The sequence below is a fragment of the Peromyscus eremicus genome, chromosome 1, assembly GCF_949786415.1.
Source record: "Peromyscus eremicus chromosome 1, PerEre_H2_v1, whole genome shotgun sequence".
Taxonomy (NCBI): Eukaryota; Metazoa; Chordata; class Mammalia; order Rodentia; family Cricetidae; genus Peromyscus; species Peromyscus eremicus.
Genome location: NC_081416.1, coordinates 192,626,800 through 192,652,962, shown reverse-complemented (window position 1 = coordinate 192,652,962; position 26,163 = coordinate 192,626,800). Strand labels below are relative to the sequence as shown.

At 38.1% G+C, this 26,163-nt stretch overlaps 1 pseudogene; it reads left to right on the top strand.

Moving 5' to 3' along the window:
- The first annotated feature begins 1,136 nt into the window (after positions 1-1,136).
- LOC131904076 (vomeronasal type-1 receptor 4-like) lies at positions 1,137-2,035 on the top strand (annotated as a pseudogene).
- Positions 2,036-26,163: the final 24,128 nt, after the last annotated feature.

The window sequence follows — 26,163 nt, the reverse complement described above, 5'->3', positions numbered from 1 at the left end:
GATTAGGCTGGTGTTGAATTCACAGTGTCCTGCCTATCTCTACCTCCTTGGTACAAGGATTAAACAAATTTGCCACCATGTGTAATTGAGGCAGTGTGCTCTTAAAGAATGCATTGGGAGACCCTTGGTTTGAAGCTATTTCTTGCATATACATTTTAAAATTTGTCTTGGAAGACATTCCCACAGGAGTGAGATTGTGAACAAGCAGGTGTGCATCTCCAGTAAAATATGTGAGTCAAGGAGAATACTATTGACAGTGTGTCACATACCTAACTTATCCATTTTCTTACCAAGAGCTGGTGTTCTTTATGCTAGTTTCACTTTACATTTCTGTTACTGCATTAAGACACCTGGCAGTGGATCTAACTAGAATATCGGACATCACTCCTCTTTTCTTTAACATTGAATGTGTTTGGTTGTACATTTTGTACGAGTTAACAAAAGAGAATATTTATCTTTCTTTCTCCCTTCCTCACTCTAGCACCTAGTGAATAATCTTGTGTGTGTGTGTGTGTGTGTGTGTGTAATTTGATGTGCTGAGTCTCTTAATTTAATGTTACCCAGGTCATCATTTGGACCTCATATTTAGAGTGTTTTATGCTATATTATACACATTTTTCTCATATCAGAATATAGAAATATTCACTTTCTTGTGGTATAATTTACATTGTTTAAGCTTAACTTTTGAATGTGGACAGGATGCAAGTCTTTCCCTTTGAAGCTGCAGATTGAAGTCTCTTATCTAGCAACATGATGTATAAGGAACAGTTCATCCTGGAATGTGGAACTGAGTGTTCTTTCCATTAGAATTCAACTACTGATTGCTTCTTCCTTGAAATATGGTCTTATTTTTAATGCTGAGAATTTTTAGAAGCATAGTAATGTGCTAGAAATTCACTCCATAATATGAGCAGTTATAGACCTCAATAATGTCACTTAAAGTTATTACTTATGGCAAAGTATTTGTTATATAACAGTCTTGTGCAGCTATACCTCTGCTTTTGCAATTTTGAACTTGTGTTTGTCCTCCACAGGCATAACAGGTCAGAAAATTTCATATTTTGTATGATTTGTATGATTTAGCACAGAGACATAATTGTTGTCATAATTTAAAAGAAAATGTGCCAAATGACAGAATGGACTCCAGGAACTTGGCAACAGGAATAATACTTTCAGTTCACAGTGCAATTGGAATGCTGGGAAATGTATCTTTTCTTCTCTACTATTTACTCATTTACTATAATGATCACACATTATAGACCCTAGACTTAATTCTTACACACGTCTTCACAGCCAATTCCTTGATCGTTCTCTCTAAAGGAGTGCCCCAGATAATGAGAGCTTTTGGGTAGAAACAGTTCTTCAATGATGTTGGATGCCAACTTATTTTATATGTTCTCAGACTTGGCAGGAGCATGTACGTCAGCACCATCCACCTCTTGAGTGTCTTCCAGTCCATCATCATCAGCCCTAGTGATTGCTATTGTAAAGATCTTTAAATCAAAGTAAAAAAAATATGTTCACCATTCCATTTCCCTCTTCTGAATCCTGTACATGGTAGTAAATATGGTGTTACTCATGAAGATGTCTACTAAAAGGAATAGCAAAAGTAAGACACAAAAAAGAGATTTTGAATTCTTCTGCTCTCTAGGTTGTGAAAAAAATAGTAGCTTCACTGTACACACCATTTTGGGTGTTCCCTGAAGTCTTATTTTCTATGCTCATTGTATATTCCAGCATCTCTATGGTTGTCAGACTTTACAGACACAAGAAGAGGGTTAAATACATCCTCAGTACTTATGCCTCCCCCAGAATCTCCTCTGAACCCAAAAATACAAAGACCATCCTAGTCATGGTTTGCATCTTTCTTGCTTTTTATACTCTCTCCTCCATTTTACAAAGCTACATTGCTCTTTCTCATAATCCCAATTGGTGGCTTATGAATATCACAGCCATCATTTCTACGTGTTTTCCTACTTTAAGCTCCTTTGTAATGATTCATAATTCTGTTATTTCCAGATTTTGCATTTTCTAGATAAGGAATATAAAAAAGAAATGATCTTATAATAATTATGTAAACTGTATCACTGTAATGTTGTATATCTAAAATTTTAGACATTCATGTCCTTCAAAATATTAGTCTAACAATTTATGATATATATTATTTTAATAGTAAGATCATTTCCCAAAATAATAGTAGTATATTCTTCATTATAGCCTATCGCCAGGCTAGCCACAGGTTCTCAGCCACATTAACTACTGTAGTTACGGACTCCTCATTGAGTGGCCTTATATGCTATCATAATGTGGTTGTTTACTTCTGCCATTCTTCTTCTACTGTGGTATAAGTGAGCCTATCTGGCCAGGTACACCTTTTTGTAGCTCTCACAGTTAATTGCTGGGTGATAATTGATTACTATTTTCCTCCAGGAGAGAGCATAGCACCTTGTAGGAGTAGGAAAGCTGACCAGTAGAGATATAACTTCCAAGTCAGTATCTGCTGAATTCCATATTTTATGACTCAAGTGTTTTGCACTTGAGTGTTTTGAACTTACGATTATTGTGTGTCAGCATACACATCTGTGAATGTCAGAAAGTATATCAGCAGAGTGGGCATGGAGTGGGCATGGAGTGGGCATGGAGGAGGTAGGAATTAAGTCCAATCACTACTTGAACTGGGATTGGTATTTGATAACTATTAGGAGAAGGAGAGGGTCAGTTTGCTTCAACAGGGTTGCTGTCTTGCAGATTGAGCACATTCAGGGATCGGTCCTACACTCAATAATACTTTGGCAAACACAATTTGTATGTGATAGGTTTACAAATAAAATAACTTGAAATTTAGTGAGTAGATAGGTAGGAGTGATTCTGAGAGAATTTTGAAGAGAGATGTTGTATATTATTAAAATACTTTGCATGAAATTATCTATGAGTTAATAAGAATATTCAAATTTGTGGTGGAAGCCACTTGTTTTTCTAAGGTACACTCTAGGATTTGGGGTTTCACCTGTACTTCTAGCAAAGTAGAGGTGAATATATCATGATGTTATACCCTGTGTAAGCATATCTTATGTGCAAAAATCTTAAACAGTAATGATTGAAACTATGTAAAAGGATTAGATCTAAGATTCTATTTTTTTTTTTTTTGGTTTTTTGAGACAGGGTTTCTCTATATAGTTTTGTGCCTTTCCTGTAGACCCGGCCTGCCTTGAACTCACAGAGATCTGCCTGGCTCTGCCTCCTGAGTGCTGGGATTAAAGGCATGCGCCACCACCGCCTGCCTCTCTTATTTGTTTTTCTTATTTGAAGGTAATTTTTAACTGATTTTTGGGAATTTCGCATTATGTATCTTAATCACACTCATTTCTGATTCTTTCCATGTCTGCCAATCTACCTTGTAGCTTCCACCCCCCCCCAAATAAATAAATAAATAAATAAATAAATGAAACACTTTGATCACCCATCTATCCTGCCTCTCCAACACATATTCATTTATTTTTATCAGCCTTGGGAGCTATGGTGTGTCTTGGAATATATCCTTTTCCTCAAAGAGCTTTACCTGCAAATGTTCATTGTAATGAGTTGTTGGACAGGTATAAGGCCTCTGGCTTCTGGTATACCATCAATACTGGACCTTCAACAAACTGGACCTTCAACAAAACTTCTCTAGGATATCCTGCTGTTGTCCCTAGTCATGGATATTCTGTGGCTATGGTTATACAGGATTTTCCCTTCACTCACTACAGCTGGTTATGGATGCAGTTGATGTTGTGGTAGCCAATACAAAGTCTTAAATGTGAGCCTGGGTAGTAGCTGAGTTAGTCAGTCCAGTTCTCCACTGGGAACAGCCTAACAGATAAGACTTGAAGCAAGATCTCCCATGCCCACATCATCTGGGACAGATATCCTGTGCACACAGTGAGGGATATGGCTGATGCTACCATGTATGGGGTTAGCTATCTTGTTGTGTCAGCTGGCAAGAGAAGAGAATTTCTTCCAGGGCCATGGAGGATAAGGATATTCTCTTATCTTGGAATCAGGTCTCCTATGAAGCTCCCAGTGAAGGGTAGGACCAGCTCTCTATTGCCCAAGCCACTGGGGCCTGCTCACTCATGGGATGGTTGTACCATGGGTTGCAGAAATGAACCCAGACTCTACCTGCTATAGAACCATGGACCTATTCATGGCCCTCAGCTACAGCTTGACCTTAGATATCACCATGGTCCAGAGCGGCAGCAGAGGCCTGTTGTTTAATACTTTGCTTGTGTTCTGACAAAGCAAGCTTGCCTAGAGTTCAGACTTAACCATAGAGGTCAGGCACACACCTTTAATCCCAGCACTTGGGAGGGAGAAGCAGGAAGATCAGGATTTCAAGTCCACCCTGGACTACATGAGATTGAACCATTCTAAAATAGAAACTGAGCTGGGCAGTGGTGGTGCAAGCCTTTGATCTCAGCACTTGGGAGGCTCAAACATTTGTTCCCAGCACTTGGGAGGCTAACGCCTTTGATCTCAGCACATGCGAAGCTCATGACTTTAATCTCAGCACTAGGGAGGTAGAGACAGGACCTCAGCCTCATTCAGTTTGAGATTTTGGAGCAGTAAGAAATCTCTAGTGGCTGTCTGCTCTGATTCTCTGATCTCTCTCCTTTTTCCTTTGATATCTGACTCTGGGTTTTTGTTTAATAAGACTAATTAGTATTTCACTTCATCTGGCATCCAACTGTTGGGGCAAAAATTAATTAAAAAGCTGCTTGCCTGTGGCTTTACAGCTACCAGCTCACACAGGAGCTGCATTCCAGGGCTCTTGCCCGAGTCACCACCTCACTGTCTAAGCTTTCCTGTTTTTTCCCCAAGCTCCTGAGTGAGTTAGAGATTTTTCTGTTGCATCCTCTTTGCAGCAAACTCCACAGGCGCTTGGGGTCCAAATGCTGCCAGTTAGCTGTATTTGCATATTTCCCAATGCAGATAGCTGACTCTTGCTTCTTTTCTCCTGGTAATTTGTGGGGTTTCCCTGGCTGCCCAGAGCAACATCACCCATCATTTCCCCTTTTCTTTCTATTTAAAAGGAAGGTTTTAACTTCAACATAGTAAAATTATATATAACAAAACAGTTATATAGCAAGAATTATAGTTACAATATCTAGTCTATTTGTATTTGGCAAAATTAAAGAAAATATTTTATCTATCCTATATTTGTGAGTCTAAAGTTTTATAACTAATTACCATAACTAACAAAAATTATAACTATCTAGTCTTCAACTACATCAAAGACCTCAGAAGGATATAATATTACCTAAGTAAATAATAAGCACATTGTAAGCTACTTCCAAAAATCTAGAATAATAGAGACAGCTGGCTGCCTGGACAGTTACCTAAAGTTCTGCCATGTTGGGGCACCTTTCTTCAGACTATAGGCCTAGAGTCTCTTAGTTGCTTCTCTCTGTGTCCTGTAGAATGTCTGGCACTTCCTTCTGTGAAGCAGGAACCTGAAGGACCATCTCATCTTACAAAGTTCAATGGTCACCTTCCTATGGGTTCTGCATGTTCAGTTTATACAACATACTGTTATCAGTCGATGCAAGGGCACTTTTTTGCCCAGTGGCTAACTTTTGCCTAAAAGAAAGCAAACTCCATAATGAGGTTTTTCAATGCCCTTCTTAAAGTAATTGGTGCTGCAAGGAGCAGATGTGTCTCACTGTCCAGAAAGTCTAATTTTTAAAAAAACATTTTAAATGCCATATTCTTTAGGTCTTGGAAGTGTTTGAAGATTACCTAACTAATTGAATTATATTCATGTATACCTAGAAAAGTTAACATGACTATAAGTTTGACTGTCATAGACTAATTATTAATCTGTATTTCTTAGTTAACCATTACAATTTAAATAAGTTACAGAAACACAATACCTCAAATGAGAGTGGAAATATATACACAGTATAACAAAATTAACTTTAAATTTGTATTAATAAACTAAATCCATAGCAATATAAAACATTTTTAAACAAATTGTTGCTCTTTAAATGTAGGTTCATTAATCTACCATTTTATCCTGTCATATCTATATTCTACATTTCTATACCATATCTCCCTTTCTTCTTTTAGAAAGAGATTGAATATGACCAACAACAGTTTGCAACCAACAACCTAAACAAAGACAAATATCCATAATCCATTTTTTTTTTGGAATATGGGCATAGTTTTCTAGGCTACTTCCTGCTGATAAAGGACACTGTATTCTTATGGGGGTCCTGAGAAAATTAAGTATTATGGTCAACTACTGACTGAAATAGTCTGTGAGGCTGCATTGTCTGAGCCAGTTGCCTTGAAACCATTCTGGATGTTGGATCATCTGGGCCATGATGTCATCAGAGACCTTTCAGGGGTTCTTGGCTGCTCAAACTTAATGTATCTTAATATCTTAATCTCAAACAAGTCAATAGCCTCTTGCTTCCTGTAGAAACAAAAGCAGAGCCTCCTTTCCAAAGCAACATATCCTTAGATCCAAATTTTGAAGTCAAGATAATATATATATATATATATATATATATATATATATATATATTCACTTAATTTAGAAACCTTTACAATAAAATGTCTTTCTGAAGTTAAAAATATCAAAGACAACACAATCCAGATTCTCTGTGTAATATAAAACTCCTTGCTGTGATAGTTATTCTTAGTTGTCAGCTTGACTGCATGTGAAATTGACTAAAATCCATTTTCCTTTGCTTATCTGCTGCAGGCCACAGAAAAATGTAATGGAATCCAGCTACTATGACAAAAGCTACTACTTGGAAGAGCGAAGGACTTTTCTGAAGGTCAAGCCATGGCTTAAGAAGTCTTGGTGATATCTTAGTTTTATATATATATATATATTAGCTGGTTCCTACAATGATTTCCTTTTTCCTTTTTGTTTTTTTCAAGACAGGGTTTCTCTGTGTAGTTTTGGTGCCTGTCCTGGATATTACTCTGTAGACCAGGCTGGCCTCGAACTCACAGAGATCTGCCTGGCTCTGTGTCCCAAGTGCTGAGATTAAAGGCATTTGCTACCACTGCTCAGCTTACAGTGATTTCCTTTTATGCTATGTGTGCTTCTAAGAACTCCTAACAGTGTATTTATTTAAAATGCCTACAAACATCCAAGGCCAAATTATCTCCCAAACTAAGGTAACACCCTTTTGGAAAGAGCACCTATCTCCTAGGTCAAGTGGATAGCTTTGTTTCTTGAGAGATTTAAGCTGAAACTCTCCTTTTTTATACAGCCTTACTAACATTATAGACTCCTAATTTTTTTACGTAACCACTTCTAGGAGTATAAATTGACCACATAAATCTTCTTTTCTTGATATACTAACAAATCATTAGCTCTCAGTTAACCTCCTCCTTTTCTAAGCCCATTTTGGGTTGTAAAAGAAAGCCTGATGATCACTCCTGAGGAAATATCTTATCTGCCCTTGTGACTCTGTAAGAATTCAAGCCTGGTGAACTTACTTGGCCAGAGGATTGCTATTGTTTGGTTTTATAATTGAATATCTGAGAGATGAGGGAGCAGAGAGGGATAAGGAGACTTTGAGGAGGATTTGAAGAAGATAGAACCTGAGGATGAGGCAGAGAAGAGAAAAGAGAATGGAAGAACTAGATAGGTCAGAACTGGAGAGGAACGAACTAGAATGAAGGGCTAGAAGAGAGTACTAGAGGAATGAGATGGAAGATGAGGAAGAGACACATGGAGAAGAACAAGATGAGGAAGAACAACATGTGAAAGAAGGAGATGGGAGAGGAGCTAAGATAGGAAGGAACTAGATGGATGAGAACCCAGAACTAAGATGAAAGAATTAACATAGAATTTAGAGGGGACAGCAGATAATTGTTGAGAGAAATCAGAAGAATAATGTGTATGGACTAGGAGTTTAGTGTGCATAGATTCATTTCTTTTTATCAAAGATTAAATTATTAGCTGGTTGTAGATTCTTCCTGGATCCTGGGAGGGGAAGATCCAGGGCCTGGATCCCAATAGTCCCCATTATTTATCAATTAGAGATTTTTTTTTCTGGAATGGTTAATTATATGTGGTAAAACCCACCTTAAATTCCAATCATTTCAGGCTGGAAAATCCACTCTTATTGGTGAAATTATTAAGGCCACTCCACATAGTTAAAAAGAAGGTTTATTTAGTGGCATAGCTTACAAATGAAGGGATAGGTAGGTTGCAGGGTATGGGAAAGACATAGCACAGTCCAGTGGTGTTCTCTGGAGAACTCTGCTCAGTCTAACTCCAGTGTCCAGGGTCCAGGAACCAAGAGAGGTGGCACATCCAGATCTCGGGTCTTTAGGGTCCTCTCTTGGCCCCGCCTTGTAGGCGTGACAGTTACCGAAGCCTCAATGGGGGTTGGAACTTCCAGATCAAAGCTGGAATGGCTACCTAGTACACAACCTAAATCTCAGCCATTCATTGTGGCTGCTTATGTAAAGGACATGGAAGAAGGAAGATTTTGTCCTTTCTCTGCTTGCCCTCACTTTCTCTGGTAAGTTCATTCATTCCTTGGAAGTCAAGTCTACTTCTTCAGGATTCTTATTTGTAATGAATATAATCTGAAACATCCAGCCTAGGGGATCAAGTGACTCATAGATTCTTAAACTTTCAGTTGGGAGACAACCATTATATATTTCATCAGTTCTCTTTTTCTCGAGAACATGTGATTCTAGTATTTCCTTATTACTCCACCATTTCTCCCTTTAGAAATTTCAGTGTATATTCTGTTCCACTACATATGTAAGTATATAATTTGCTCTTTTGTTTTATGAGGCACTGTAGATGTAACCAAACATCTTATTAAATAAGAAACACAGAACCAATGCAAAGAAGAAAGCCAAGAAATCAGAGCTAAGAGCCTTACCAACCTGCTGCAGCTAGCCTCTTCAGCCAAGAGACCTCTCCAAAAGAGACCTACTTCCTGTCTGTTTGTCTTTATATAGACTTTCTGTTCTGCCTTCTCATTGGTTGTAAACCCGACCACATGACTGCCTCGTCACTGCCTGTCTGTACAGACCTCCAGGTCTTCTATGGTTGGTATTGAGTTTAAAGGCATGTGTCTCCAATGCTGGCTATATCCTTGACCACACAGAGATGAACCTAGCTCTGCCTACCAAGTGTTGAGATTAAAGGTGTGCACCACCACCACCCACCTTTTGCTATGGCTGTAATAGCTCTGACCCCTGAACAACTTTATTTATTAACATACAATTAAAATCACATTTCAGTACAAATAAAATATCACCATATTTCCCCTTTTCTATTTTAATAAAAAGAAAAAAGAAAAAAGGTTATAACTAACATAAGAAAAATTATATACAAAAGTACAATAAATATATACAATATATACAAGTAATAAATAGCTAAACAATGTCTAGTCCATTTGTATTTGACAAATTCAGAGAAAATAATTCCATTATCTATCCTACTTTGGTAAGTCCAAAATGTACCTAATTCACTTTCTCTCCTAACTAGTCTTCAACTATAACTAACAAATCTTCAACTATAACTAACTAATCTTCAATTCCCTTAGACACCCAAGAAGGAAAATAAAAATAAAAACAGGAAGTGCATGCAAGCAACTTCCAAAAAATGTGTGAGCTGACAGAAACAGCTAGGTGCCTGGACAGTCACTTGAGGTTTCTCCGCAGTGTTGGAGCATCATCTTCAGCCTATAGGCTTAGCATATCTGACAGACACATTTATGAAGTAGGATGTACACAAGGTCAATAGTTTGACCTCGCATTTAGTGAGAGCAGTCCATGTACCAGAAATACCTGAATTCCACTAGTGTCATGTCATGATTCAGGATTTTAAATTCTGGAAATCGTTGATGTTTTTTGAATTCAGCTGTCCATTCTTCTTGGCTGTGTATATGTGGCTTCATCTCAGCATCCCTTTCTTCTTCACATCCCTCTATTAAATGCCAGTCTACTATTAACAGGTGTGAGCTTAGTTACTCTTCAAGAATAACTGTTTCAGCTGCTGTTCCATTGCATATCAGAAGCCATCAGCCCACTGCCTGTTCAACCTCCTTCGAAGAAAAGGGCACTGTACCTTTTCCAGATTGCGAAGGCCACTTCAGGGCTGGTGCCATATTGTCCTGGCCTCAGAAGATTCCTTTTGATAAAGCCATAACCACACTTGTTTTGACAAGAATCAGTAGTCCTTTGTTTCGTGTCCTGTCTGTCCTGTTTGTCAGCAGTTGATTCGAGGATACTTTGTTGTCCAGTGGCTAACTTTTGCCACAATGAAAGTTAACTCCAATTGCAGTTTTTTCAATGCCCATATTTTCTCTGAAGTAGCTTGGTACTACCAGGAGCCGACATGTCTCATAGTCATAAAAAAAAGAAAAATTTTCTAAGTTATTAAACATTTTAAATACCATATTCTGTAGGTCTCTGAAGGGTTTAAAGATAACCTGTCTATCTAAAATATATCTGCTCAACCTTGAAAACATACTAATATTAATACAATTTCTATTATAATGTCTAACTACTAACTTTCATTTCTTTATATCCAAATAGTTGGTAATAATAACATTCAAGGATCAGAAAATTGCATTACATTGTTAAATGAATGGTATAAGTACAATTAGAAATATACATATAGCATTTTCTAACAATATCAATTTCAATATATATATAATTTGTATACAATATGAAACAATCCAATCCAATGTAAAGTATTTAAAACTTGTAATTGCCTTTTTTTAAACAAGAACCTTAAATCTAATTTCCTTTGCTTAGCCTTTTTCTTAACCCTTGACAACAACTTGTAACCAACCCCCCTAAACAATGAAGATTATCCCAGACCCAGAAGCCATTAAAAGACCAAAAAACCACCTGCCCCACACCACCTCTTTGGGAATGTGGGCGTCATATTCTTAAAATTGCTTCCTGCTGGGTGTGGGCGAAGGTATCTTTATCCTGAAAAGAAAAATTTTAGGTTAATTTTCAAATTCTAGGAAAGGTAACTCTATCCTTCATTATCCAGTCTGTGTATAATGCCGAAGTCCAGGGTTTATCTAAAGTCCTTATTCAAGTAGTCTTTGAGACTGGATCATCTCAGCTAGCCATCTCAAAATTGCTCTGAGCACTTTGTAGTCCACTGATCTGTAGATGATGTTTGTCAGCTTAATGATATTATTATTGTCCACGTGGAATTGTTGTTGTTGTGGGGCCCCAACTTCTTTCTGGAGACTTCAGTTGATGTTAGGCCTGGCTGTGATTTCCTGCAGAATACTGATAAGAGAACCGAACACAAAGACATATATATGCAGCTAATTGAAGCCTTTTTTCTTTCTAGAATTAGTTAGTACTCTATATGACCATTAATATCTTAACAAAGTTTAAAATGTATATCTATCTATCTATCTATCTATCTATCTATCTATCTATCTATCATCTATCATCTATCATCTATCTATTTATCTATATTAATCTTGTAAATTTTGATATAAAATTCATACTTTAAGAAAAGTTTAAAGAATCAGAATAGAATCAAAGAGTTGATATTAGTAATAGAATAGTCCCTTAATTAATTTGGTTTTTCTCCTGTCCCATACCAGAAGATGGCTCTTTTCTTCTGGCATAATACAGGGAGTTTGCGTTTTCCTTTTAACAACATGCTTGAGTTTAAAGAAGGAAAGAGACATTCTCCAACTCCAAAGTCAGCTTTAAATTTTAACAGAACTGGGACTATTAGAAGACCAATAGTGTTAATTTCTTTAGAGAAGAACAGAAATAAACATTTAGGAAGACTTATAAATTTTTTTAGATGATATACCCATATGCCATTTCACTCTGTTTCTTGGGATAGGTGATTTGTCCCTTTTCTTCAGTTGTCTCATTTGTCCAGTGTTCTTCAGATTCCTTAACCTTCATTCTCCTAAAAGACAAACACAAAAACCTTTCCCCAAGACTAATTTTTGGGGATGTTCCTTTTTGGCAAGTTATTATCTGATTAAATGAAAAGGCATGTATTACTGGTATAAGTTAGTTTAAATTGGATGTTCATGCTGGTTGATGAACTATCACCTCCTCTAATTAAGAGGTCTCTCGTTCAAATTGAACCTTTATCAATTTTGATGGTACCCACAGCTTATATTCTCCTGTAGAAACAAAAGCATAACCTCGTCCCCAACATAACACATACCCTGGTTTCCATTCTGAGGTCAGCACATCCTTAAAGTATATAGGCTGATTTAATTCTGTAGTTTTTTCTATTATCCAATGTCTCTCTGCAGCTGTTGTTCCTTTCTCATTGGCATTGAGAAAATTCAAAGTTAATAGAGTGTTATGTAGTCTACTTCTGGGGGGTTTTGTTACCCCTCTCTGTTAATTTAGCATATCCTTTAGAGTTCTGTTTGATCCTTCTATAACTGCTTGACCTGTAGGATTATGTGGTATGCCTGTAATATGCTTTATATTGTAATAAGAAAAAACCTGTTTCATTTTAACAGAGATGTATGCTGGAGCATTGTCAGTTTTAATTTGTGCAGGTATACCCATGATGGCCATAAGTTCTAGCAAATGAGTGATTACAGAATCAGCTTTTTCAGAACTCTAAGCAGTTGCCCATTGAAATGGTGAATAAGTATTGATGGTATGGTGTACATATTTCAGTTTTCCAAATTCTGCAAAGTGAAACATGTCGATCTGCCAGATTTCATTCCTCTGAGTACCCTGTGAGTTACATCCTGCTGGTAATGGCGTTTGATTGTAGGACATTACTTTACTATTTCTTTGGCTTGTTGCCAGGTTATGGAAAAATCCTTTTTTAAACCTTTACTATTGACATGATGTTTTTTATGAAATTCTGAGGCCTCCAGCACATTTCCTATTAATAATTTATCAATCTCATCATTGCCTTGTACTAGAGAGCCTGGCAGACCAGTATAGGATCGAATGTGAGTTTTATATATAAAGGATGACTCCTTTTCCTGATTGTATCTTGTAACTGAATAAATAGTGAAGTTAATTTTGAAGCATCAAGGATAAATTCTGCAGTCTCAATATGTAATACTACTCATTCAGCATACTGAGAGTCAGTTACTCTGTTGAGAGGTTCTGAAAAATCCACTAATACCAACAGAATAGCACACAATTCTGATTTTTGAACTGAATTATAAGGACTTTGAACCAGTTTACTTAAATTTTTGGATTTGTAACCTGCCTTTCCTTGTTTGTTGACATCTGTATAAAATGTATGAACTCCAGATATGGGTTTTTCTCATACAATTCGAGGCAAGATCCAATCAGCTCTCTTTATAAGATCAATTCTATTGCTTTTGGGATATTTGCTGTTAATTTCTCCCAAAAAATGACTGCAAGCTCTTTGCCAATGTTCTCTGTCTGTCCTCTATTTTTCAATGTCTTCCTTAGTTAATGGTACGACAATTTCTGCTGGGTCTATTCCTGCTAATTGACGAAGTCTCAATTTTCCTTTCCAAATCAAGTCAGAGATTTTTTTCCACATAAGTTTTTAATTTTTTTATTTGGCTTATTTGTAAAAATATCCATTCCAATATAATATCTTCCCTCTGCATTAATATTCCTGTAGGAGAATGCCTAGAAGGTAAAATAACCAAAATGCAATCCAGCTTTGGATCAATATGATCTATGTGCCCTTCATGTACTTTCTTTTCTACCAAGGCCAATTCTTTCCCAGCTTCAGGTGATAATTCTCTTGGACTATTTAAGTCCTAGTCACCTTCTAAGGTTTTAAACAAATTATTCAGTTCATCATTTTTTACCCCAACAATAGTTCTTAGATGAGAAATGTCTCCAAATAATCTTTGAAAGTCATTAAGTGTCTGTAGTCTATCTCTCCTAATTTGCACCTTTTGGGGTCTAATTTTTTGTACCTCTATTTTATATCCTAAATAATTAACAGAATCTCCTCTTTGTATCTATTCAGGAGCAATTTGTAATCCCCAGCAAGGCAATATTTTCTTTACTTCTTCAAACATTCTTTCTAAAGTATCTGCATTTGGGTCAACCAGTAAAATATCATCCATATAATGATAAATTATAGATTTAGGAAATTTTTTACATACCACTTCCAATGGCTGTTGTACAAAATATTGGCACAGAATTGGGCTATTCAACATTCCCTGTGGGAGGACCCTCCATTGAAATCTTTTAACCGGTTGAGAATTATTGTAAGTAGGCACTGTGAAAGCAAATATTTCTCTGTCTTTTTCTTGTAAGGGTATTGAAAAGAAACAATCTTTTAAATCAGTAACTATGAGAGGCCATCCTTTTGGTAACAGAGTAGGCAAAAGAATTCCAGATTGTAGAGAGCCTAATGGCTGAATTACTTTTTTCATTGCTCTAAGGTCTGTTACCATTCTCCACTTACCAGATTTCTTTTTAATAACAAATACAGGAGAATTCCAAGGGCTGGTTAATTCTTCAATATGCTGAGCATTTAACTGTTCCTCTACCAGCTCTTCTAAAGCCTGGAGTTTCTCTGTTGTTAAAGGACAGTGCTGAACCCATACAGGCTTGTCTGTTGACCATTTTAAAGGTAGAGCTGTTGGTGAATTTGGAAGATTATCATTTGGTGTTTCCTGTTCTTGTATGACATGGATGGCTGGTGAGCACTCATTAGAATAATATCTTCTAATATTTCTCTCAGAAACATGTGCTAGTTTATGATTTGTTTCTGAGATTGGAGGGATATTAATCTGAGTATTCCATTGTTGCAACAAGTCTTGACCCCACAGGTTCATAGCTATGTTAGCCATATATGGTTTTAATTTTTCTTTCTGTCCTTCTGGACCTATACTTTCGAGCCATCTTGCACTCTGTTTCACTTGAGATAACGTCCCAATTACTAACAGTTGAACATTTACCTCCTGAAGAGGCCAAGTTGGATGCCAAAATTCTGGTACAATTGTGGTAATGTCTGCACCTGTATCTACCAGACCAGACAACAAAACACCATTTATTTTTATTGTTAATTTTGGTCTTTGTTCATTAATAGAAGTTTGCCAAAAATTTTCTTTATGTTTTTTTTTTCTGAGTTTACTATTCTCTCTGTTTTATCATCCCAACCAACATGATTTATTCCAATAGGCATTTGGTTATTTAATTGCTCTGAGTAGGGGTTTCCTCTACAACTGCAGGAAAGGTTTGAACTGGATTTACTGTGGGGGCCTGCATGAGGCTCCTCTGGATTTTCCCGAAGCCTGAGGCAAAGGGTTACCCTGTCTGTCCCTTGTTGATCTACATTAGTTGGTCCAGTGTTTTCCCTTACCACACCATCTGCATACTCCAGAAGGAAGAGGCATTCTGTTGCCAGTGTTCCTTGAAGAAACATTATTTCTAAGAATGACCTGTTTACAGTCCCTTTTCAAATGTCCTTGCTTTCCACATCCAAAACATCTAACATTCCTCAAACCTTTTGAAATTGCTTCTCCTACTCACATATCATCATGGTCATAAGCCTCAACATTAACCGTATCTCTAATCCAATCTTTCAAGGGTGCAGATCTTGCCTTTAATGGCCTGATTATTCTTTTGCATGCTGCATTTGCATTCTCAAAAGCCAAAAATTTGATTTTCATCTGACTGGCTTCTGAAATTGAGACCATTCTCTTTACTGCTGAAGTCAATCTTTGTAAAAAAAATCTGTGAAAGATTCTTTTGGGCCCTGTATAACCTTTGTAAATGACTCAGTTTTTTTTCCTGGTTCCTCAACTCTGTCCCATGCATTCAAGGCTGCCATTCAACATAAAATTAGGGTTTGGACATCATATAAACATTGTGTTTGTGCTGAAGCGTATTGACTTTCTCCAATAAGCTGATCCTGGCGGACTTGTATTCCTTTATCCCTCCATTGTTTTTCTATGTTTTTAGCTTCATCCTTGAACCAAGTTAGCCACTGAAGCCTTTGACTGGGTTCAAGAACAGCTTGTGCCAGCTCCTGCCAGTCCTGTGGTAGAATCTTATTATAAGTTGACCAGGAGTTTAACATTTGCTTTACATATGGGGAATGTATGCCATAAGATGCTATTGCCTCCTTAAGTCTTCATAAGTCTAACATTTCAATTGGAATCCAAGTATTTTGTCCATTCTTTTCACCAGGTACCTGCTCTACGGCTACCGGATAAATTAAGGGTGATTGTGTGAAAACAGGCTTTCTTTCTGTAACCTTATGATCCAATTTTGAAACAACTTCACTGTTAATTTCTTCTGTCTGAATTTGAATTTCTCTATAATTCATTTTCACAGGTTTAACAGGTTTTTCTGAGACTGTTATCCTGACACTTAAATTGACTATCTTTTTAAATAGTAAAATGAGGATAAGAAAAGTGATAAACTGCATAATTCAATCAATATTAATCTCATATAGTTGTTCCATTGTCAGATTGCCTAAATTTCAAACAAAGCCCTATTTTCTTCCAATGTACACATAAAGCCCATTTTTTTAATGTAGAAAAAAAAATTCTCTTTTAAATAGATATCTTAATTGACTTACCAAGTCTGCGTAGAACAAATTGTATGGCTTATGTCAGGCCTCTTCCTAACTAGTTCTTATATCTTTTTTTTATAATTTTTTTATTTTTATTTTGCAATACAATTCAGTTCTACATATCAGCCACGGATTCCCTTGTTCTCCACCCTCCCGCCCCCTTCAGCTTCTCCCCAGCCCACCCCCCATTCCCACCTCCTCCAGGGCAAAGCCTTCCCTGCTGAGATCAACCTGGTAGACTCAGTCCAGGTAGGTCGAGTCCCCTGCTCCCAGGCCGAGCCAAGCGATCTTGCATAGGCCCCAGGTTTCAAACAGCCAACTCATGCAATGAGCACAGGACCCGGTCCCACTGCCTGGATGCCTCCCAAACAGATCAAGCCAATCAAATGTCTCACCCATTCAGAGGGCCTGATCCAGTTGGTGACCCCTCAGCCATTGGTTCATAGTTCATGTGTTTCCATTCGTTTGGCTATTTGTCCCTGTGCTTTATCCAACCTTGGTCTCAACAATTCTCACTCATATAAACCCTCCTCATTCTCACTAATTGGACTCCCAGAGATATACCTGGGGCCTAGCCATGGATCTCTGCATCCAGTTTCCTCAGTAGTTGGATGAGGTTTCTAGCACGACAATTAGGGTGTTTGGTCATCTCATCACCAGAGTAGGTCAGTTCGGGCTGTATCTCGACCATTGCCAGCAGTCTGTTATGGGGGGAGTGGGAGATGCCAGCTGGATCAACAACAGAGAGGGAGAACAAGGAATAGGAGACCATGGTAAATGAAGACCACATGAGAATAGGAAGAAGCAAAGTGCTAGAGAGGCCCACAGAAATCCACATAGTTCTTATATCTTAAATTAATTCAATTCTATTAATCTATGTTTTGCCACATGTTCTATGAATTTACCAGTCTGCTGGCATGTTGCTCCCAGGGTAGCAGACTTAAGTCTCTCTAGACTCCTTTCTCTTTCTTGTCTCTCTCATTGGATTTTCTACCTGCCTCTAAACTGCCTTGACATAGGCCAAAGCAGCTTATTTATTAACCAATGGGAACAACATTATATCCACAACATACAGAAAGGTATCTCCCAACACTTTTCCTTTTCTATATAATCAAAAAGGAAGTTTTTAGCTTTAGTACTGTAAAATTATATATAACAAACAATTATCAAGCAAGAATTTAAGAATTACAGTTCCAATATCTAGTCTATTTGTATTTGCAAAGTTAAAGAAGATACTCTATCATCTAGCCTATATATGTGAATCTATAGTTTCATATCTAATTTATCTTTTATCATAACCAAGGAAAATTATAACTATCTAGTGTGCAATTACATGAAAAACACCAGAAGGATATGATATTATGTAAGTAAACAGGAAGTGCTTTGTAAGCAACTTCCAAAATTCTGGAAATGCCAGATACAGCTAGCTGCCTGAACTGTCACCCAAATTTCCCCTGCAACATTGGGGTATCCATCTTCAGCCCCTAGGCCTAGAGTCTTCCAATTGTTTCTTCCTGTGTCTTGCAGAATTCCTGGCACTCTCCTCTGTGAAGTAGGAACTTGAAAGACCATCTCATCTGGCAAAGTTCAGTTGTCACTTTCCCATGTTTCCTGCATGTCCATTTTATACAACATTCTGTCAAGCAGTCCAGGCAAGAGCAGTTTCTTGCCTAAATGGCCTAATTTGCCATAAAGAAAGCAAATTCCATATGGGGTTTCTTTTGATACCCATCATCTTCTTTGAAGTAAATCAGTGCTGCCAGGAGCAGACATGTCTCATTGTCCAGAAAGCATAAATTTTTAAAACATTTTAAATGACATATTCTGTAAGTCTTTGAAGTGTTTGAAGATTACCTACCTAATTGATCTATATCTATGTATAACTAGAAAACTTAAGTAACATACCTGTGTGATTATCATAGATGACTAATTATTAATCTCCATTTCTTAATTATACATTACAATTTTAAATGAGTTACATAGACATAATTCCTTAAACAAGAGTAGAAATATATATAGTATTACAAAATTAACTTTAAATTTGTATCAATAAACTAAAATCCACAGCAATGTAAAATATTTTAAACAAGTTGTTGCTCTTTAAGAGTAGATTCAATAATATACCTTTTTGCTCTATCACATCTATATCATATCCCCTTTTATTCTTTTAGAAAGAGATTGACTATGACCAATAACAATTTGTAACCAACCCTTAAACAAAGACAAATATTCATTTTCCATTTTCCATTTTTTGGGAAAATGGGCATTGTTCTTTAGACTACTTCCTGCTGATTGGGGTTCTGGTAGTCTTATAGAGACATAAAGAAAACTTTAGGATTATGATCAAGTCCAGAAAGGACTAGTCTATGAGGCTGTATTCTCTAAGCCAGTTGTCTTGAAGCTGTTCTGGATGTTGGATCATCTGGTGATCTTTCAGGGGGTCTTCTTTGATGAAACCATATTAATCTGGAAAGAATCCACAGGTTCTCATCTTCTTTGGAAACAAAAGCAGAACCTCTTTTTCAAAGCAACATATCCTTAGACACAAATTTTGAAGTCTAGATACATTTAAAATACATATGTTGGTTTAACTCAGTAGTCTTTATAATCAAATGTCTTTCTGTAATTAAAAATCCCTAATACAATATAATCCAGACTCTCTGTGTGATTTCCATCTTTACATGGCTTATTTTTATATTCCTTTTACTGTCTCTTTAAAGACTATATTTTTTAAATCTATTTCTTTATATAACTGTCTATCCCCCTTTTCCTCTCTCTTCCAAGACTATGTACATTTTTACATACAATGTAAAATAATATGTAAAGGTTTATTCCATCTGAATCTTTGTCTTTTTTGTATCTACAATCCTTTCTGACCATTGCATACTGCAGTGTGGCTAAGACTGAAGCAGAAGCCCTTGTTGCTGACTCTACCCACTTCAGCTTACCAATATGACAGTGGTACCCAGGAGAGTCATGCTTATCCTGCCAACTCTGGGGCTTATGCTGCCATCAGATAGCATGCAGCTGGCTTATGAATCCCTTTTGTCCATATGAGTAAAGGCTAAATGCATCACACTGTGTGCTATGCAGCTTCTAGACACCTCTGTGCACTGAGGTGGGAATCTGCCATGCTTTGCTCAAGCCGAAATGCTGCAGTGGCTTATAGCCAACATTAGATATGAAGCAGGAATCTGTTTTTGGCTACGTTTTAGAATCTCTTATTAAGTTCTCTCAAGTTTTAAGTGGAAACTTGATCCAACATTACAGGACCTCATCCATCTGTTCCACCCATTGGGTACTTACAGGCCTCAAGCCTCAGCCTCAACCCACCCCTTCCCTGATCAGCTGGAGAAGCCTAGTGTAGCCATTTTACTTCAGCTGCCTGTACCTTCAGCTGCCTGTACCTCTTGCCCAACAAGGCTCCAGCTGATCAGGGAAGGGGTGGGTTTAGGCTGAGGCTTGAGGCCTGTAAGTACCAGAATTGTAGATGGTGACACATAGCCCTGAGCCCCGCCCCAGGCTGACAGGAGGGCTAGTAATCAGTGTGATGGGGAATAGGGACCCTCAGGTGATTGTGGACCTCAGGCCCTGCCTGATGCTAAGTGGAATGGGTGGCAGATATAACATTATTCCATTTTGCATTGCCACCATTTTTATTCATCCACATGTCTGCCAACTATCTTTGCTAGGCTTAGAAAAAAAGAAAAAGAGAATACCACATGATCACATGACTAGGTGACACAGGGCAATCATATGGTCAGGTGCCATCTTGACTAAGGTTAAAGTCAGACAGGTTATATGGCCTCATTGCAATAGGACTCCACCACCATCTTTAATAAGAGCAGCAGGAAGTCATATCCTGTCCATGGCTCAAGCATGAGCTGGGGAAGCATGTACTCACATGGGCACCTGGAGGGGACCTATCCTTTCACCCTCTCTCAGACTCCTGTGTCCCCAGAGGACCTACATTCCTAGATCTACATCTGAGCCACCCCCTCTGATCCTGGTGGGCAGGGCTCCTCCAATGCTGGGTAGGATGGCAACACTGAAGTACTGATAATTTCTAAAAAAGTTTTCCTTGCCTTGTTGAAAATTTAGCTATTTCTAAAAAATATTTTCTGGTATATTCATAACTTTTGTTGATTGGCTTGATCTGTTTGGGAGGCATCCAGGCCGTGGGACTGGGTCCTGTGCTCATTGCATGAGTTGGCTGTTTGAAACCTGGGGCCTATGCAGGGTCGCTTGACTCTGCCTGGGAGGAGGGGACTGGACCTGCCTGGACTGAGTCTACCAGGTTGATCTCAGTCCCTGGGGGAAGCTTTGCCCTGGAGGAGCTGGGAATAGGGGGTGGGCTAGGGGGAAGGTGAGGGGGGCGGGAGGGTGGAGAACAAGGGAATCCGTGGCTGATATGTAGAACTGAACTGTATTGCAAAATAAAAATAAATAAATAAATAAATAAAATAAGAAAAAAAGAAAATGATTGAGGATATAAATACCAGTTACAAAGATAAATTAGGTAATTTAAATGCTTTGGATTACTTTTCCCTTCTATAATATTGTTATATTAAGATTTTAAAAGTTCAGATTTTAGTATTAATAGAGTTCTGATGATGTTTTGGTTACAAGCTCAAGATTTTAAATTTTCTTTAGTTGTCTTCTAAATATAAACTTAAAAGTTACAAATGAGTTCATAAATTTTAACTTCTGTTCCTAGTTTGAACTTGTCTCAACAGGTTTCCACTTGGCTGGCAGATACATCCAAACATCAGTTGTTGACTGCCACCTGTTCCAAATCACCATGAGGTCTGGTCTTACTGAAAGGTGTATGGACAATCCAACTGATATAAGTGCTCCTTGTTTACAGGTGGGTCAAACCAGATGCTTTTGATAAATGCCCTTTACTCAAATTCTCTCCTTACCTTTGACTAGCCATTCAGTCTTGTTCAGTTGTGACTATCCTCACTTCGTTTCTGCTTTAAGCAGCTATAAAAGAGAATACAACCCTCCAATCACCAAATCAGGCTAGGTCAAATGAAAACTCACTCTCATAGGGGACAAAGTGGCTACATACTAGGAAGCTAGGCCCAGAGTTGAAAACTAATAGATTTATTAAAAAAAGTTCTGCAATAAGATAAGACACTTGACTTTGTTTATCCAAAGGAAAGAGGTATTATATGGCCTTAAGAAATTATTATTTCTATATAAATCATTCAAGATTATAACCTGGCTGTATTCAAAGATCAGAACTATAGGGCCTTAAAAATAACAGCACAAGAATGTATATCTAGCCTCCTTGTCTTGGCTAACTTTGTAAAGCTATAACTAATTTGAAAAACTGTATATCCAGATTTATCTTATATATGCTCTCAAAGTTAAGCCTAAATATTTGTCTAATTTTTATGTACCAAACAGATTTTGTTCCACTGGGCCTCAAACACCTTTAGAGATCTGAGAATATGGCATTTATTATAAAAGTTTTTATGGTAGAGGGACATGTCCACTCCTGGCAGCATCCTTTATCTTCTCCAGGAAGACGGTTGACCATAGAAGAACTTACACCTGGTGAATTGCTTCAGGTGTGACAGGACCAGGCACCCAGGAAAAAAGCTGCCTTTCACTGCTGCTGAGAACCTGTGCAGATTTGAATAAATGGAGCAACAGGGATCACTTGGACAGGTAGGTTGTGAAAGAAAAAAATAAGTAGCCATCTTGAGAGATATTCCTTCCCCCTCACATCCTCTAGAGGTATTTGCTGACCAGCAGTTTTAGAACTGACCAGAAGTAGAACTCATGGGAAGATAAGGCTGGAACAATAAATCTATATATTCTGGACTTGGCAAAACAATATATGGGGAGTAATGGACTCAACTGACCAGAAGGTAAACTCATGGGAGAATAGGACTGGAACAATAAATCTGAATGTATCCTGTGTTCAGCAAAAGCAGGACATAGGGAGTAAAAAAATGTCTCTATAGATAACCTGAATTCTGTTAGCCATTAGTAAATCATGCTTATAGTTCAGCCAGTAAATTCAAAGGACTACCTCCCCTCTAGGCCCCCCTCATCCTATCCCAAGATATGTAACACTCTGTTTGTAAACCTTTCCTATATAACCCCTTAAAGTGAGTACTTGGAACCTTCCCAATTTTCACCTGCTATGTCACAGAGGTCTCAGCCTAGGCCATAATAAGCAAAACCTATTATTTTGTATTGGAAGTTGGCCCTTGATAGTCTTGTTTGGGGGCTGAAGCATGGGCATTACAGTTGATCTCCCTAAATTTCAAACTCACAGAAATATCTGTCAGATCTATGGTCTTGGCAGCTTGTTAAAGGCAAATACTTCTTCTGAGTGAAGAGACTTGGGATTGCTGCCTAGGTAGCTGGAAAATTGTCCCACTTCTGCTAATTTACTTGTGCTTACCAAGGTACTAATAGACTTTCTCATTTTAAAGCTCTCCCGACCCCCAAGGCTACAAAGCACCTTGATAGCTCAATAATAAATTTCCTGTTAAAAGTACAGACAGGTGTGCCTCATTCACAGACTTCATTGTGCACAGTAAACCAATTTCAGATTTAACTTTAGAGGTTCAAAGTTTTAGCATTGATGAATGCAGTTTTGTTAAAATGATAGAGCATTGAATATAGACAGTCTTTGGAGTACTTAAATTTCTGTGGACTTTACTGGTCCTAGTCTTTGGAGATAGGTTGGAATTAGAGAGGGTAGGGAAGCCTCCCTCCTCCTTCTTCACTCACTCAAACACTTCCATTTAGAAAATTTCCTGTGCTTGTACATTTAAAGATGTGTTTCATTGGGCTGAAACTAGGCCCTAGAAAATGTTCATAACTTTTAACCCAAAGCCATAGTTTTGCTATGACACCAAGATGTAAACTTCTTCCGGTTATTTCACAGACACATACTAGTCTTTGTAGTGTAGATTCTCTTTTGTAGATTCTCCCCTACTACCAGACTCATGCCAAAGCAAAACCCTCAAAGACCCTCCAGATACACTACCAACCACTGCATCAACCAAAGACACCACCTGGGTGAATACTGGCAAGCTAACTTCACCCACATGTCCACTCATGGAAATTCTGTTATCTGCTAATTCATTGACAGTTTTATAGTATAGATAGGGGCATTTCCAGTTTGAAGAGAAACAGCAGATAGGATGGCTTCTCAGTTCTTGATTTGGTGTGCCATTCCCCCAAGCTCCTGGAATATCACTGATAGTACCACCACTCCAGACTCAAGGGGATATCTGCTTTTTCACCTGGCTCATCCACCCTTGACTCTTCTGTACAAACAAGGTACTTCTCTGTCCTATTATTCCTGGCAGTTGTCACTCTTCCCATGGCTAGTCCTGCCCATGAGGCCAAAATAACAATCTATTTCTTTCCCTAACAACTTGCCTTCTCAGCTCCCCCAAAGGGGTCTCCAGGATGAAAATTAACTGAACGCTTATTCACTAACACCTCCCACTGTGATTAACCCAGACTCCCAACTTGCCCTTCCCCATTTCACCCCCAAATCAGCTGGAAACACTCTCAAAAATTTGATGCCCTCATCCCCCCTCCCACTTGCTATCCTTTTTATAATAATCAAAAATGGAAGAATTATAGGACCTATATATAGGAATTCTATATCCTGATGTCATCTTATGTAATGTCTCCTCTAAGAGCAAACCCCTCCACCTTCTCCTTCCGCTTCTCTCACTCTTTCTGTTCATGAGGCTGATGCACCTCTGCTTTTCTCTTTTTCTCTTTATCTCTCTCTTTCTGTGTCTTTGTCTCTCTCCCTCTTATTGGTGTAATTATTTAGGCCACTCCACGTAGTTAAAAGGAGATTTATTTAATGGCGTAACTTACAAATTAAGGGATAGGTAGGTCGCGGGGTCTGGGGAAGGTGTATCACAGTCCAGCGGTGTTCTCTGGAGCTCTCCTCTGTCTACCTCCACCATCCAGCGTCCTGGAACCAAGAGAGCGTTCGCCGATCCGGATCTCGGGTCCCCAGGCGCCTCCCTTGGCCCCGCCTTGTAGGCGTGACAGTTGCCGAAGTCTCAATGGGGGTTGGAACTTCCAGAACAAAGCTGGAATGGCTACCCACTACACCCTCTTTCTCTCTCTTCCCTCTCCCCTCCCTCTTTAATAATAAAACTTTCCCCATGGATGCCATGGCATCCATGGTGTGAGTAACTTTCCACCATGCACCCTTGGCCACCTCATGAATTATGTGTCTCATTGGCTCAAACCCACCAAGGCCTCTCAAGCACCAATTTAAAACAACCTTCCCAGGTGTTTAAATCTTTGAAGATTATCACAAAGATGCAAATTTGGGAAATTTTATGAGTTAGGGCTAAGTATGAGGAAGTTTCATTATTTGAGAATATGTTGTAGAAGGGTATGTATCAATGTCAGACAGATCATCTCTCTGTATTCGCTAGATAATGTTGAGAGGAGATTTCATATCCACTGTGATTGTTCATCTAGATTGTCAATTTGACAGGATTTGGAATCATCATAGAAACCTATCTTTAATTATTTGTGTTAGGGATTTTGTATAGAAGTTCACCTGAGGTGGAAAAAATGACTCTGAAATTGTCAACATTCCACTGCCTGTTCTTTCAGGATTAAGGAAAGGGAGAAAGGAGAGGATCAGGCCCATTCATTGCTTCCTGATTCCTGACAGTGGTTGTGATGTCATCAGCTACCTCACGTACCTACAGACATTTTTTATTCTCCATTGACTGTTAGTCCAAACAGTTAGATCACATAAATCCATACTTCAGTAGGTTTGGTTATACATTTATTTGGAGTAGTGCCTTGTCTTAAGATGAATATAGAGATGGACATGACTGGAAGAATGACAGAATGAAGAGAAGAAAAATACACAGATTCATGGATGGAAAAGTTGGTATAATATTAACTGGACCCTCTGATAAACAAGCTGCATACACAGGAAACACAGTGTGTTTCCTATATACAGTTGAACAAGGAAGATGAATTATTTACTATAGGTGAACAATAAGGCAGGTGTTACCCAGAGTGAAACAAAGAAATAATAGGTTTATTTAATTTCAGTATGGGATCAGTATTCAGGCCATAAAAATGCAAGGGTAGGTCAATGAGTATATGGATATTTTCTGTACACACTATCAATATGCTCACTAGCTCCAGGACGAATGTCTATGACATTGGCCGTTGGTTTAAGGCATTGTGGCTTCTTCAGATGGCCATGGAAACATGACCACGCCCATATCAAAAACACACATTCTCTCAGGGCTCCATATACTCAGGGTTTCATCTGACCCCACAGTGCATCAAGAAAAGTAAGAAACATGTGGAAAATGTGCACCAGAGGGTCACCAGAGGCTTAAAAGCCAACTGCTAACTGATCATGAACTAAACTTTTCAAGGTGAGAAAAAAATAAAGTCCTGTCAAATGATTTAGCACAATAATGAAAATTTTCCTAAAACAGACACTGTATGTTATGATTTGAATTCAAAATATTCCCTCATCTGCTCAAGCATTTGAATATGTTGTGTCCAATTGGTGATACTTCTTTGTAATGCTGTGAAAATTTTAGAAATCAGATCCTTGCTGGGAGAATTATGTCCCTTTGAGTAGGCTTTGACAGTTTATA